We start from the raw sequence: 16,183 nt of genomic DNA, 5'->3' as shown, positions 1-16,183 counted from the left end.
CCTGGGATTTCTTTGGAAGGAATGATGCTAAAGCTGAAACTCCAGTACTTTGGCCACCTCATGCAAAGAGTTGACTCACTGAAAAAGACCCTGATGCTAGGAAGGATTGGGGGCAGGAGGAGAAGAGGACGACAGAGGATGAGATGGCTGGATGGCATCACTGACTCGATGGACGTGAGTCTGGGTGAACTCCGAGAGTTGGTGATGGACAGGTAGGCCTGGCGTGCTGCGATTCATGGGGTCGCAAAGAGTCGGACAGGACTGAAGGACTGATCTGATCTGAATGACTAACAGTGTTGACAATGCTTACATATGCCTATTTGCTATCCATGTATCTTTTTTGTCCATATATCTGCTCAAATAATTTGGTCATTTTAATGGCTTTTTGTTTACTGTTGAGTTTTGAGTTTCTTAATTTTCAGTAAGCTAGATACAAATCGTTTATCAGACATTGTCAATCATGCTTGGTAGCTGTGTTCTACAAAGTCATCACAAATACTGAATTAGTGAGTGGTTCCTAAGTGGCTCAGTGGTAAAGAATCTGCCTGCCAAATAGGTATGAGTTCAATCCCTGGATCCGGAAGATCCCCTAGAGGAGGAAATAGCAACCCACTTCAGTGTTCTTGCTCGGGTAATTCTGTGGACAGAGGAGGCTGGTGGGCTACAGTCCACAGGTTCACAAAAGAGTCAGACACGACTTAGCAAGTGAGCACACACACACGCACAATTACTCTAGGGGAAAAAAAAAGGTTTGATTACTACAAGCATGTAGTTACATTTTCATCAACCAATCAGTACATAACTTTGTTTTTTGTGTATTTCTGATGAAAGGCATGTTATTGGAAATACATTGTTGATTCATTAACATTGAACTCATGGCCAATAGCGCAATAACTCATATCATAGTGAAGCTTCTCTGAGATATGTACTTTCTCCCCAGGGGGAACGTCACAGCTTTCTTGTGCTTAGTGACACTACACTAAAACTCATCACTATTACCGAGAGCCATTTTAAACAGCCAAGTCTCCATCAAAACACACAAACACACAGAGTGAAAAATGTGGCCCTAAATATACCACGAAAAAGACAGTAGTTTATAATATTAGAACTGAAACAAGAAGACAAAGGATCACCTTGTTCCAGCTCAGCTCCACCTCAGAGCAACTCAAATGTGAAAGATGAAACAAGATGTTTTTACTTGCTTGTGACTTCCTGGGCATAACAAAAGTAAGGGAAACTGAACCTCTAACAGCTAACTATCCTAGTAGGCGTTAAAACTTGGCCAAGTATTCTGCTGGAATAGACTTATTGTGCCTCAGTCTATTTCTTCACACCATGCCACCTTATTAAACTCGATTATTAATTCTATTAGTTCTCGCTTTTTTGTGCATTCCATCAGATTACCTAATAGATAATCACATTACCTGAGATAAATGGTTTTAACCTCTTCCTTTCAAATCTGGATATTTTTATGTCTATATTTTGCCTGATTTCACTGTCAAGAAGTTACAGTACAATGTTGAGTAGAAGTAGTGAGTGGACATACTATTTTTGCTTCTGATAATAGGGGAAAAATATTCAGTCTTTCACCAGCAAGTATCATACTTGCTGCAGATTTTAGTAAATGCTTTCTGTCAGATTGAAGATTTCTTCTGTTTCTCTTTACTGACAGATTTTTTGATGAATAAATTTTGACTTTTGTCAAATGCGTTTATTGTGTCTATTGAAGTTATCATTTTTTTTATTTTTTAGTTGTTAATATGGTGAGTTATATTAATTGATTTCATAAAAGTAAATCAAATCTTGCATTTCCTGGATAAGCTCCACTTAGTCATGTTTGAATTTTATATCCAAATATTTTTTAATCTGTATTCATGAATGTTGCTGGTAAGAATAGTATTATAGAATAAACTCAGAAATATTTCTCCCTCTTCATTTTTTTGGGAACAAATTTACATAGAATTTGTATTATTTATCAACTACATGTTTGATAGAATTCACAGTGAAACTATCTGCACCTAGAATTTTCTTTGTGGGAAAGTTTTAGACTACAAATATCATTGCATATATAGTGGATTTAGATTATCTAGTTCTTGAGTAAGCTTTAGTAATTTCTGTGTTAAGAGGAATTTTCCCATTTAATCTAACTTGTAAAATATATTGATGTAATGTTGTTTGTAAGAATTACACACTCTTCTTTTATTATCTGTAGAGTCTGTAGTGATGTCTTCTCTTTATGTCTTCTCTCCTGTTTTTCTGATGATTTGACTAGAAGCTTATCAGTTCTAGTGATCTCCTCAAAGATTCAGTTTTTGTTACATTGATTCTTATTTATTGTATCCCATTTCATTGATTTCTGCTTTATCTTTATTTATTTATTTATTTATTTTCCTTAAACATGCTGTGTGTTTCACTTGCTTTGTTTTTCCAGTTTTCTTATTTGGTTGAAATTGACATCACTGAGTTGAAACTTTTCCTCTTATCTAATATTGTCAGAAAACATTGCTTTTCTTGTCTTACTTCTAAGATTTTATTTATTTATTTATTTTTTTAATTTAATTTTATTTTTAAACTTTACATAACTGTATTAGATTTGCCAAATATCAAAATGAATCCGCCACAGGTATACATGTGTTCCCCATCCTGAACCCTCCTCCCTCCTCCCTCCCCATTCCATCCCTCTGGGTCGTCCCAGTGCACCAGCCCCAAGCATCCAGCATCGTGCATCGAACCTGGACTGGCATCTCATTTCATACATGATATTTTACATGTTTCAATGCCATTCTCCCAAATCTTCCCACCCTCTCCCTCTCCCACAGAGTCCATAAGACTGTTCTATACATCAGTGTCTCTTTTGCTGTCTCGTACACAGGGTTATTGTTACCATCTTTCTAAATTCCATATATATGCGTTAGTATATTGTATTGGTGTTTTTCTTTCTGGCTTACTTCACTCTGTATAATAGGCTCCAGTTTCATCCACCTCATTAGAACTGATTCAAATGTATTCTTTTTAATGGCTGAATAATACTCCATTGTGTATATGTACCACAGCTTTCTTATCCATTCATCTGCTGATGGACATCTAGGTTGCTTCCATGTCCTGGCTATTATAAACAGTGCTGCGATGAACATTGGGGTACTCGTGTCTCTTTCCCTTCTGGTTTTCTCAGTGTGTATGCCCAGCAGTGGGATTGCTGGATCATAAGGCATGTCTATTTCCAGTTTTTTAAGGAATCTCCACACTGTTCTCCATAGTGGCTGTACTAGTTTGCATTCCCACCAACAGTGTAAGAGGGTTCCCTTTTCTCCACACCCTCTCCAGCATTTATTACTTGTAGACTTTTGGATCGTAGCCATTCTGACTGGTGTGAAATGGTACCTCATAGTGGTTTTGATTTGCATTTCTCTGATAATGAGTGATGTTGAGCATCTTTTCATGTGTTTGTTAGCCATCTGTATGTCTTCTTTGGAGAAATGTCTATTTAGTTCGTTGGCGCATTTTTTGATTGGGTCATTTATTTTTCTGGAGTTGAGCTGTAGGAGTTGCTTGTATATTCTCGAGATTAGTTGTTTGTCAGTTGCTTCATTTGCTATTATCTTCTCCCATTCTGAAGGCTGTCTTTTCACCTTGCTAATAGTTTCCTTTGATGTGCAGAAGCTTTTAAGGTTAATTAGGTCCCATTTGTTTATTTTTGCTTTTATTTCCAATATTCTGGGAGGTGGGTCATAGAGGATCCTGCTGTGATGTATGTCAGAGAGTGTTTTGCCTATGTTCTCCTCTAGGAGTTTTATAGTTTCTGGTCTTACGTTTAGATCTTTAATCCATTTTGAGTTTATTTTTGTGTATGGTGTTAGAAAGTGTTCTAGTTTCATTCTTTTACAAGTGGTTGACCAGAGTTCCCAGCACCACTTGTTAAAGAGATTGTCTTTAATCCATTGTATATTCTTGCCTCCTTTGTCGAAGATAAGGTGTCCATATGTGCGTGGATTTATCTCTGGACTTTCTATTTTGTTCCATTGATCTATATTTCTGTCTTTGTGCCAGTACCATACTGTCTTGATAACTGTGGCTTTGTAGTAGAGCCTGAAGTCAGGTAGGTTGATTCCTCCAGTTCCATTTTTCTTTCTCAAGATTGCTTTGGCTATTCGAGGTTTTTTGTTTTTCCATACAAATTGTGAAATTATTTGTTCTAGCTCTGTGAAGAATGCTGTTGGTAGCTTGATAGGGATTGCATTGAATCTATAGATTGCTTTGGGTAGTATACTCATTTTCACTATATTGATTCTTCCAATCCATGAACATGGTATATTTCTCCATCTGTTAGTGTCCTCTTTGATTTCTTTCACCAGTGTTTTATAGTTTTCTATATATAGGTCTTTAGATTCTTTAGGTAGATATATTCCTAAGTATTTTATTCTTTCCGTTGCAATGGTGAATGGAATTGTTTCCTTAATTTCTCTTTCTGTTTTCTCATTATTAGTGTATAGGAATGCAAGGGATTTCTCTGTGTTGATTTTATATCCTGCAACTTTACTATAGTCATTGATTAGTTCTAGTAATTTTCTGGTGGAGTCTTTAGGGTTTTCTATGTAGAGGATCATGTCATCTGCAAACAGTGAGAGCTTTACTTCTTCTTTTCCAATTTGGATTCCTTTTATTTCTTTTTCTGCTCTGATTGCTGTGGCCAAAACTTCCAAAACTATGTTGAATAGTAATGGTGAAAGTGGGCACCCTTGTCTTGTTCCTGACTTTAGAGGAAATGCTTTCAATTTTTCACCATTGAGGATAATGTTTGCTGTGGGTTTGTCATATATAGCTTTGATTATGTTGAGGTATGTTCCTTCTATTCCTGCTTTCTGGAGAGTTTTGATCATAAATGGATGTTGAATTTTGTCAAAGGCTTTCTCTGCATCTATTGAGATAATCATATGGTTTTTATTTTTCAATTTGTTAATGTGGTGTATTACATTGATTGATTTGCGGATATTGAAGAATCCTTGCATCCCTGGGATAAAGCCCACTTGGTCATGGTGTATGATCTTTTTAATGTGTTGTTGGATTCTGATTGCTAGAATTTTGTTAAGGATTTTTGCATCTATGTTCATCAGTGATATTGGCCTGTAGTTTTCTTTTTTTGTGGGATCTTTGTCTGGTTTTGGTATTAGGGTGATGGTGGCCTCATAGAATGAGTTTGGAAGTTTACCTTCCTCTGCAATTTTCTGGAAGAGTTTGAGCAGGATAGGTGTTAGCTCTTCTCTAAATTTTTGGTAGAATTCAGGTGTGAAGCCGTCTGGACCTGGGCTTTTGTTTGCTGGAAGATTTTTGATTACAGTTTCAATTTCCGTGCTTGTGATGGGTCTGTTAAGATTTTCTATTTCTTCCTGATCGAGTTTTGGAAAGTTGTACTTTTCTAAGAATTTGTCCATTTCTTCCTCGTTGTCCATTTTATTGGCATATAATTGTTGATAGTAGTCTCTTATGATCCTTTGTATTTCTGTGTTGTCTGTTGTGATCTCTCCATTTTCATTTCTAATTTTATTGATTTGATTTTTCTCCCTTTGTTTCTTGATGAGTCTGGCTAATGGTTTGTCAATTTTATTTATCCTTTCAAAGAACCAGCTTTTGGTTTTGTTGATTTTTGCTATGGTCTCTTTTGTTTCTTTTGCATTTATTTCTGCTCTAATTTTTAAGATTTCTTTCCTTCTACTAACCCTGGGGTTCTTCATTTCTTCCTTTTCTAGTTGCTTTAGGTGTAGAGTTAGGTTATTTATTTGACTTTTTTCTTGTTTCTTGAGGTGTGCCTGTATTGCTATGAACTTTCCCCTTAGGACTGCTTTTACCGTGTCCCACAGGTTTTGGGTTGTTGTGTTTTCATTTTCATTCGTTTCTATGCAAATTTTGATTTCTTTTTTGATTTCTTCTGAGATTTGTTGGTTATTCAGCAGCGTGTTGTTCAGCCTCCATATGTTGGATTTTTTAATAGTTTTTCTCCTGTAATTGAGATCTAATCTTACTGCATTGTGGTCAGAAAAGATGCTTGGAATGATTTCTATTTTTTTGAATTTACCAAGGCTAGCTTTATGGCCCAGGATGTGATCTATCCTGGAGAAGGTTCCATGTGCACTTGAGAAGAAGGTGAAATTCATTGTTTTGGGATGAAATGTCCTATAGATATCAATTAGGTCTAACTGGTCTATTGTATCATTTAAAGTTTGTGTTTCCTTGTTAATTTTCTGTTTAGTTGATCTATCCATAGGTGTGAGTGGGGTATTAAAGTCTCCCACTATTATTGTGTTATTGTTAATTTCTTCTTTCATACTTGTTAGCATTTGTCTTACATACTGCGGTGCTCCCGTGTTGGGTGCATATATATTTATAATTGTTATATCTTCTTCTTGGATTGATCCTTTGATCATTATGTAGTGACCATCTTTGTCTCTTTTCACAGTCTTTGTTTTAAAGTCTATTTTATCTGATATGAGTATTGCTACTCCTGCTTTCTTTTGGTCCCTATTTGCATGGAAAATCTTTTTCCAGCCCTTCACTTTCAGTCTGTATGTGTCCCCTGTTTTGAGGTGGGTCTCTTGTAGACAACATATGTAGGGGTCTTGTTTTTGTATCCATTCAGCCAGTCTTTGTCTTTTGGTTGGGGCATTCAACCCATTTACGTTTAAGGTAATTACTGATAAGTATGACCCCGTTGCCATTTACTTTATTGTTTTGGGTTCAAATTTATACACAATTTTTGTGTTTCCTGTCTAGAGAATATCCTTTAGTATTTGTTGGAGAGCTGGTTTGGTGGTGCAGAATTCTCTCAGCTTTTGCTTGTCTGAAAAGCTTTTGATTTCTCCTTCATACTTGAATGAGATCCTTGCTGGGTACAATAATCTGGGCTGTAGGTTATTTTCTTTCATCATTTTAAGTATGTCTTGCCATTCCCTCCTGGCTTGAAGAGTTTCTATTGAAAGATCAGCTGTTATCCTTATGGGAATTCCCTTGTGTGTTATTTGTTGTTTTTCCCTTGCTGCTTTTAATATTTGTTCTTTGTGTTTGATCTTTGTTAATTTGATTACTATGTGTCTTGGGGTGTTTCGCCTTGGGTTTATCCTGTTTGGGACTCTCTGGGTTTCTTGGACTTGGGTGATTATTTCCTTCCCCATTTTAGGGAAGTTTTCAACTATTATCTCCTCAAGTATTTTCTCATGGTCTTTCTTTTTGTCTTCTTCTTCTGGGATCCCTATGATTCGAACGTTGTAGCGTTTAATATTGTCCTGGAGGTCTCTGAGATTGTCCTCATTTCTTTTAATTCGTTTTTCTTTTATCCTCTCTGATTCATTTATTTCTACCATTCTATCTTCTAATTCACTAATCCTATCTTCTTCCTCTGTTATTCTACTATTTGTTGCCTCCAGAGTGTTTTTAATTTCACTTATTGCATTATTCATTATATATTGACTCTTTTTTATTTCTTCTAAGTCCTTGTTAAACCTTTCTTGCATCTTCTCAATCCTTGCCTCCAGGCTATTTATCTGTGATTCCATTTTAATTTCAAGATTTTGGATCAATTTCACTATCATTATTCGGAATTCTTTATCAGGTAGATTCCCTATCTCTTCCTCTTTTGTTTGGTTTGGTGGGCATTTATCCTGTTCCTTTATCTGCTGGCTATTCCTCTGTCTCTTCATCTTGTTTAAATTGCTGAGTTTGGGGTGTCCTTTCTGTATTCTGGCAGTTTGTGGAGTTCTCTTTCTTGTGGCGTTTCCTCGCTGTGTGTGGGTTTGTACAGGGGGCTTGTCAAGGTTTCCTGGTTAGGGAAGCTTGTGTCGATGTTCTGGTGGATGGAACTGTATTTCTTCTCTCTGGAGTGTAATGAAATGTCCAGTAATGAGTTATGAGATGTCTATGGTTTTGGGGTGACTTTGGGCAGCCTGTATCTTGAAGCTCAGGGCTGTGTTCCTTTGTTGCTGGAGAATTTGCTTGGTATGTCTTGCCCTGGAACTTGTTGGCCCTTGTGTGGTGCTTGGTTTCAGTGTCGGTATGGAGGCATTTGATGAGCTCCTGTCAATTAATGTTCCTTGGAGTCAGGAGTTCCCTGGAGTCAGGGTTTGGACTTAAGCCTCCTACTTCCAGTTATCGGTCTTAATTTTACAGTAGTTTCAAAACTTCTCCTTCTATACAGCACCACTGATAAAACATCTACGTTAAAGATGAAAAGTTTCTCTACTGTGAGGGTCACTCAGAGAGGTTCACAGTGTTACATGGAGAAGAGAAGTGGGAGGAGGGAGTTAGAGGTGACCCAAATGAGATGAGGTGGAATCAATAGTGGAGAGAGTGGGCTATCCAGTAGTCACTTCCTTATGTGCACTCCACAACTGGACCACTCAGAGATGTTCACGGAGTTATACAGGGAAGAGAAGAAGGAGGCAGGAGACAGAGGTGGCCAGAAGGATAAAAGGGGGAAATGAAAAGGAGGGAGACAGATCCAGCCAGTAATCAGTTCCTTAAGTGTTCTCCACCGTCTGGAACACACAGAAATTCACAGAGTTGGGTAGAGTAGAGAGGGGTTAGGGAGGAGATACAGGTGACCTGGTGGAGAAAATGGAGAGTCCAAAGGGAGAGAGAGCAGTCAGGCCAGTAATCTCGTACACTATTGAAAAATGGGTCCTGAAGATTGGGTTCTTAAAGGTACAAAATTGGTAACAAATACATAAAAACAAAAATTAGAAATCTAGAGTAGAGTTTGGAATTTCAAAAATGCGATGTTAATGAAAAGAAGAAGGAAAAGAAAGAGAGAAAAAACGAACAAAGAAAAACAAACAAGGTCGTGAAAGTAATAAAGAAACTACAGGTACAAAATTGATAACTAATACCAAAAAGCAAAAATTAAAAATCTAGAGTAGAGTTTGGAATTTCAAAAATACAACGTTAAAAAAAAAAAAGAAGAAGAAGAAGAAAAATAAAGAGAGAAAACAAACAAACCAACAAAAACAATGTCGCAAAAATTATAAAGAAAATACAGGTACAAAATTGATATCAAATACCAAAAAGCATAAATTAAAAATCTTGAGTAGAGTTTGGAATTGCAGATATATGATGTTATATAAAAGAAGAAGAGAAAGAAACAGAGGAAAAAAAAAGTCACAGAAATTATGAAAAAAACTATAGGTACAAAATTGATAGCATATATCAAAAGGCTAAAATTAAAAATCTAGAGTACAGTTTGGAATTTCAAAAATACAATGTTAAAGAAAAGAAGAAAAAGAAAAAAGAAAAAAAAAAAAAAAAAAAACCACGGTCAAAAAATTATAAAATATATATATGAAGTTTGCTGAAGAAGAAAAAAAAAAAATAGGGTCTTTTTTTTTTTTTTTTTTGCAAAGTAATAGTTATAAAAGTGAAAATTAAAGGACAATAGAGGACTTAAAATTTTTTTTTTCTTTTTTAATTAAAAAAAAAAAAGAAAGATTGATCGTAAAAATAGTAAAAATATATCTAGGTCTTTCTCTGGTTTTGTTGTGAGTATTGTGGGTTCAGTTCATTTTTGGCAGTTCCTTAGTCCGACTTATATTTCTCAAGATCTATAGGCCCCTTCCTATGTAATCCGTAGTAACCACAGGGTTTTAATCTATGGCCTGTAGCTTCCTAGGCGTTTCCCTCTGTTACAGCTTCTTCTGTTTGCTGGTCTCTTCAGTGTCTGGTTCCCGCCCTGACACAAAGGGGATGGTTGAGGACACTATTTTTTTTTTTTTTTTTTTAAATTTAGGCTCACTTGTTCAGCCGCGCTGTGGGGAGGGAGGGAGGGATGCTGCAAACAGATAACACTGGCGTGCGCTCGCAGTGCCTCAGCCACACTGGGTCTGCCCCCGCTCACGGCGTGTGTAGCCTCCGTGCCCACACTGCTCGGGCTCTAGGTTGTTCCGCCGGGAACAATCAGAGGCCGGCCCTGGGCTGAGCTCCCAGGTCCAAGCTGCTCAGGTTCAGGCACTCGGGTAGTCCTCAGAGGCGCAGACTCGGTTGGGCCTGCGTTTTGTGCTCTTCCCAGATCCGAGCAGCTCAGGTGATGTGTTTGGCGGGCGCCAATGCTGCGACTTATCGCCTCCCCACCACTCGGTTATCTGGGTGTAAAACCGGCGCACCTTCTCAGGCAGATGTTGACCGTCCAGACCCCCAAGAAGTTTTAGTTAGCAAAGAAGCCTGCTTACAGTTTTATAGATAGTGTCTCTCTGGGGCTGCGATTGCCCCCTTCCAGCTCTGGCTGCCTGTCACCGGAGGGGGAAGGTCTGCAGCCGGCTATCTCTGCTCAGTCCTTTGTTCCGTGCGCGGGCCTGGCGGTGTCTTAGGTTAGGGCTGGCTTTTCGCGTGGTAGATATCCCACAGTCTGGTTTGCTAGCCCAAATTATTTCGCTCAGATAGCGCTCAGGACATTCGGGTGGATTCTTACTCTAAGGGACACAGCCCGCGCCCCGCTTCCCTGCCCAGCCCCCGCTTGCTAATGCCGTGTGCAGGCGTCTGCGCTGCTTCTCCGCTGGGGAAGTTACCGTAGGGCTCACAATCCGTGATTTTTAATTGTTTATTTTTTTTCCCCTCCCTTTTATGTTGCCCTCTGTGCTTCCAAAGCTCGGCACAGATTCGGCAGTGAGAGGGTTTCCTGGTGTTTGGAAACTTCTCTCTTTTTAAGACTCCCTTCCCGGGACGGAACTCCGTCCCTCCCTCTTTTGTCTCTTTTTTTGTCTTTTATATTTTTTCCTACCTCCTTTCGAAGAGTTGGGCTGCTTTTCTGGGTGCCTGATGTCCTCTGCCGGCATTCAGAAGTTGTTTTGTGGAATTTACTCGACGTTTAAATGCTCTTTTGATGAATTTGTGGGGGAGAAAGTGTTCTCCCCGTCCTACTCCTCCGCCATCTTGGCTCCTCCCCCCTCTAAGATTTTAGCTCTGCAATCTCTTTTAAATCACCTAACTTCTATGAGTTTCATTTCCCTTATCTTTCAAATAGGAATAACAGTTCTTGTCTGATCATACTCAACAAATTTTCCTGGAAAAGTTCTCAAGAATCAAATCATGGTAATATGTAGCAAGTTGTTCACTACTGTCAAGGGTTGAACAGGCATATGGAATTATTATATGTGATCATTTTTCAGAGCTTTAAACTGTCTAAATAACATTTTTTTTTAACTTTTATAAATTAAAGACAATATTTTCTATTTTTTCTTTCATGTATGAAACTTGCTAGAAAACCTCTAGACAAAATGTGGTGAGTTTTATCAGTCAAGGTATTAGGGGGAAATATTGTCATGTCTCTTTCTATCAATTAATATATATATATATATATATATATATATATATTTTTTTTTTTACCTTTTCATAAATCAGCTTTATGTTATGTGAAAAAAAATTCTTCCCTCCTCCTTTCCTTTTGAAGTGCTTTTAGGAGCAGGTGGCATAGCTTCAGTGGGCTCTCTCTCCCTTGAGGCAGGTCTGGTATTGATCAGCACCAAAATGAATGTCCTGCTCTCAACAGTCCCTCATATTGATCATCTGCCCACTTCAACAACTAAAGCAGACAGAGAGTTATATATTTTACTTTAGGGTTCAGTTTTGGAACAGGCTTTTTTTTTTTTTTTTTTTAATTTGCCTTTGATCTAGAATCCAGGTCCTCTATGGGCTTTGCCTTCATTTCTTCTGAATGTATGGAGTTCTCATTACAGAAGATTTTCAGATAACTTTTTTGACTGGCAAATAAGGAGAATGAGTTAAAGAAAAAAGACAGAACAGAAATCTATGGGTAGATCTAGCTAAATAAATTATGAAAGAAAATTTGAAAACTTATTTGAGAAAAGTTAAAAATAAACAAAAAACATCTCACGTTTAGCAACCATAAGTTAAAGGAAAAAAGTCGCTTTAACTCTTTTAACAACTGTCTATGAAGTGACAGCTATATACCAGCCAGGCATTGCTCATACCACATGGGATACAGTGATGGCCAAGACAAGTGTGGTCCTTGGCCGAACTTAAATCGTCATTCTTCCAAATGTCCACATGCTAGTTACTCTGTTACGTTGAGTGTTTTGCTCTTGTCCATAATTCAACTGAGACTGACTCATACACTTATATAATTTCTTCTTCTTTCCATCAGAAAGGTTTAGTTGTTCATTTACTCTACTTAGTATGGGGGACACAAAAAATAAAATAATTCTTTCCTTTAGGATTTTGTAATCTTTTGACATAAGAAATTCTCCACACTTAGTAGTTCACAATCTGGACCAACTTGACACAAATATATAAAGATTTACAGAGGTTTTTTGATCCTATGGCCATTCTGGATCATCTTTTGTGGTAATAAGACAAGGGTGCCTGCAAGGTCTTGAATCCTAGGCAGTGAGACTTCCCTGCTAAATTGTTAGGTCGGTAAAACTCTCCTTAAGTTGCTGTGCTAGGGTTGGACTTTCTCTCCAGCTTGACTTCTGGGTCTTTGGGTAGGGTTGCCTAGGTTGATCCTTCCCTGTGCATCCCTCAGTCATGAGGCTGAGCAGTACAGTTTCAGGATGAATTCCGTACTTTTTCTTGACATCCATCCTAGCAAACCTTTTCCCCTATGCTCTTTCCATATAGAAAATCCAGAGCTTCTAAATTGCCCCCACTGCCTCCTTCAAATTCCCTTTCGTTCTCCCTCTTTTATGACACAGTAAGGCATGTCGAGTCTTGAAAAAGGTTATCTTTTTGAGCCTGTGCAGTACACAGGTTTGCCTTTTCATTCCTTCTCAGTGAAGATCTCCTCCTCTCCTTACTATGAGATAAAGAAATACTGACGAGTTCTTTCTATTTCCAAATGCAGGTTAGGGGGACATAAATTGAGTTTCCTGGAGATAATCCTAGAACAAGTATTTGAGGGATGCCCAGACTCTGCTGTGATGATTTAATTTTTGTCCAGTAATGTACACTGGGAGTTTATGGACTTAATTATTGATCAGAGAGCCAGAACAGATTATAACTGAAGCTTGAGGAGGATATAAGAGGTAATGGGTTGAAACAAATCTATTGAAGTGTGGAAATTAAAAAATTGTTCCTACTCTCCAGTCAACAGTGGATTAGCGTTTTCCTAAAGATGGCATAAGAGGTAGATCAATGCATCTACTCCTCAAGTGACCATTTTAAAAGGTAGAAGTAAGGAACAGGACACATTGCTCATGGTCATTTGTAAGAGTAGGGGAAAAAAACAAAAACAAAAACAAAAACACCTCAGAAGGTGCTGTGACTGAATTATGCTCCACCCAAATTCATATGTTGTAGCCATAATCTCCAATGTGACTCCCTCTGAAGACAGAATCTTTAGGAATGAATTATGGTTAATAAGTTTGGAGCCCTAATCTGATAAGACCATAGTATTGTAAGATGAGGAAGAAAAAGAGACTCCTTCTCTCTCTCTAACTCCCTCATTATTCAGTCTCCATCATCTGCAGACACATGTGAATGTAGCTATATGAAAGTCAGGGACAGTTCTCACCAGGAACCAAATGGATTAAAAAAAAAAAAAATTCTATTCTTTAAGCCACCCAGACTATGGTAAATTTTAGGACAGCCTGAGCAAACTAAGATGAAAAGAAGTCCCTCAGAAAATTTGTTCTTATTGGCCAGAACAGTATCACATGCCTACTTCTATGCCAAGTAGATTCACTTCCAAGAGCAATCCATAGCTTAAACCAGTGGCTTTCACCCAGTTGAGAGGGGCTTATTTTCCAGGGGACACTTTGCAATGGCTGGAGAAGTTATTTTTCATTGTCACAGGCCACACTTCACAAGAAGGGGGGAAGTACTGCTGTAATCTATCAGTAAAGTTCAAAGATACTTTGAAATATCTTAACAATGAATGAAAGCACAAAGAATTATCCTGATCAAAGTTGCAGTAATTGGGAGGCTGAGAAACCATAGGTGAATCATCAACATTGTCACAAATCTTTTGAGTTTTGTGTTAACATATATACTGAATATTAAAATGATATACTGACATATAAAGATGAATGCCATTCCTATATTCCTTGAGAAGCTCAACAAAGAGCCCAGAGAAAGCTAGTAGCCTGAAAGAGCCCTATAAACCTCAACAAGGAAGATACAAGATGCCCCGTGTGAATTATTATTTTTTTATTGAAGGATCATTGCTTTACAGAATTTTGTTGTTTTCTGTCAAACCTCAACATGAATCAACAATGGGTACACATATACACCCTCCCTTTTGAACCTCCCTCCCATCTCCCACACCATCCCACCCCTCTCAGTTCAGTTCAGTTCAGTTCAGTCGCTCAGTCGTGTCCGACTCTGCGACCCCATGAATCTCAGCACGCCAGGCCTCCCTGTCCATCATCAACTCCCGGAGTTCACTCAAACTCACATCCATTGATTTGGTGATGCCATCCAGCCATCTCATCCTCTGTCGTCCCCTTTTCTTCCTGCCCCCAATCCCTCCCAGCATCAGAGTCTTTTCCAATGAGTCAACTCTTCGCATGAGGCGGCCAAAGTATTGGAGTTTCAGTTTTAGCATCATTCCTTCCAAAGAACACCCAGGGCTGATCTCCTTTAGAATGGATTGGTTGGATCTCCTTGCAGTCCAAGGGACTCTCAAGAGTCTTCTCCTCTAGATTGATACAAAGCCCCTGTTTGAGTTTCCTGAGCCACAGAGCAAATTCCATATGTAATTACCATTACATATGGTAATGTAAGTTTCCATGTTACCATTTTCATACATCTCACCTTCTCTTCCCCTCTCCCTATGTCCGTAAGTCTAGTCTCTATGTCCGTTTCTCCATTGTTGCCCTGTAAGTAAACTCTTCAGTACCATTTCTTTAGCTTCTGTATATATGCATTAGAATGCCATATTTGTCTTTCTGACTCTTTTCACTCTGTATAATAGGTTCTAGGTTCATCCACCTCATCAGAACTGACTCAACTGTATTCCTTTTATGGCTGAGTAATATTCCATTGTGTATATATACCACAACTCCTTTATCCATTCCTCTGTGGATGGACATCTAGGTTGCTTCCATGTTCCAGCTGTTGTAAATAGTGCTGCAGTGAACAATGGGATACATGTGTCTCTTTCAGTTTTGGTTTCCTCAGGGTGTGTGCCTGGGAGTGGGATTGCTGGGTCATAAGGTGGTTTTATTCCTAGATTTTTAAGAAATCTCCATACAGTCTCCCATAGTGACTGCATCAATTTACATTCCCACCAACAGTGCAAGAGCATTCCCTTTTCTCCACACCCTCTCCAGCATTTATTGTTTGCAGACTTTTTGATGATGACCTTTCTGACCAGTGTGAGGTGATATCTCATTGTGGTTTTGATTTGCATTTCTCTAATAATGAGTGATGTTGAGCATCTTTTCATGTGTTTGTTAGCCATCTGTATGTCGTTTTTGGAGGAATGTCTGTTCAGTGTGAATTATTGACCTGAGAGCAGATTCCTAGCTAGTGTTTGCTAGGAAATTGCTTGCTCCTATACACCTCTTTGGAAGTGATAATGCTACTGACTTTATGTCTGGTCTTTCCCATCAGACACACTGTGTCTCTTGTCCATTCATTCTGATGATGAGCCCTGCAGGGATTGGAGGTTAGTAAGAGGAATAGAGAGTTCAAATTGCCAACATCTGCTGGATCATCGAAGAAGCAAGAGAGTTCCAGAAAAACATTTATTTCTGCTTTATTGACTATGCCAAAGCCTTTGCCTGTGTGGATCACAATAAACTGTGGAAAATTCTTGAAGAGATGGGAATACCAGACCACCTGACCTGCCTCTTGAAAAACCTATATTCAGGTCAGGAAGCAACAGTTAGAACTGGACATGGAACAACAGACTGGTTCCAAATAGGAAAAGGAGTATGTCAAGGCTGTATATCGTCACCCTGCTTATTTAACTTCTATGCCAAGTACATCATGAGAAACGCTGGACTGGAAGAAGCACAAGCTGGAATCAAGATTGCCGGGAGAAACATCAATAACCTCAGATATGCAGGTGACACCACCCTTATGGCAGAAAGTGAAGAGGAACTAAAAAGCCTCTTGATGAAAGTGAAAGAGGAGAGTGGAAAAGTTGGCTTAAAGCTCAACATTCGGAAGATGAAGATCATGGCATCTGGTCCCATCACTTCATGGCAAATAGATGGGGAAACAGTGTCAGACTTTATTTTTGGGG

Source organism: Bubalus kerabau, chromosome 10 (assembly GCF_029407905.1).
Source record: "Bubalus kerabau isolate K-KA32 ecotype Philippines breed swamp buffalo chromosome 10, PCC_UOA_SB_1v2, whole genome shotgun sequence".
In the NCBI taxonomy this organism is placed as follows: Eukaryota; Metazoa; Chordata; class Mammalia; order Artiodactyla; family Bovidae; genus Bubalus; species Bubalus kerabau.
The sequence above is the reverse complement of the archived record's forward strand: the minus strand, read 5'-3'. Positions refer to the sequence as shown.